At 38.5% G+C, this 351-nt stretch overlaps 1 protein-coding gene across 1 annotated transcript in view; it reads right to left on the bottom strand.

Moving 5' to 3' along the window:
* The window catches only part of LOC119585881 (transcription initiation factor TFIID subunit 13-like), a gene marked incomplete in the record, with an annotated part of 9,645 nt that extends 9,315 nt beyond the window's left edge, over nucleotides 1-330 (bottom strand). The window contains 1 exon segment of the mRNA XM_037934612.1: nucleotides 223-330.
* Nucleotides 331-351: the final 21 nt, after the last annotated feature.

The raw sequence follows: 351 nt of genomic DNA, 5'->3' as shown, positions 1-351 counted from the left end.
AAAAACCACAGCAGCTTAGTTTTCATAAGAGAAAATTGAAATATTTTCTGTCTCTGCCGCTGAAAACTTCCAGTTATATGCACTTGATTTAGGCTGAAAGAAAACCCCTTGTGATCCATACTGCATTTGGTATTTACCCTACCTCATATAAATACATAAACATACAATTTGTACATTGAATGATAAAAAGGTATCATCAAAAGTGAAACAAAAGTGTAGTACCACAGACACAATGAGTCTGAAATTATGAACGATTCTGTCCCCGATGTAAACAAACTTCCGTTCGCCAACAACCGATCCGCAATCCGCATGCGTGAATCCACGGCTTCCATGGCTGTGACTGGAACCAAA

This window comes from Penaeus monodon, chromosome 20 (genome assembly GCF_015228065.2).
Source record: "Penaeus monodon isolate SGIC_2016 chromosome 20, NSTDA_Pmon_1, whole genome shotgun sequence".
Lineage (NCBI taxonomy): Eukaryota > Metazoa > Arthropoda > Malacostraca > Decapoda > Penaeidae > Penaeus > Penaeus monodon.
Note: the sequence above shows the minus strand (reverse complement) of the source record. Positions and strands in the feature narration are given on the sequence as shown.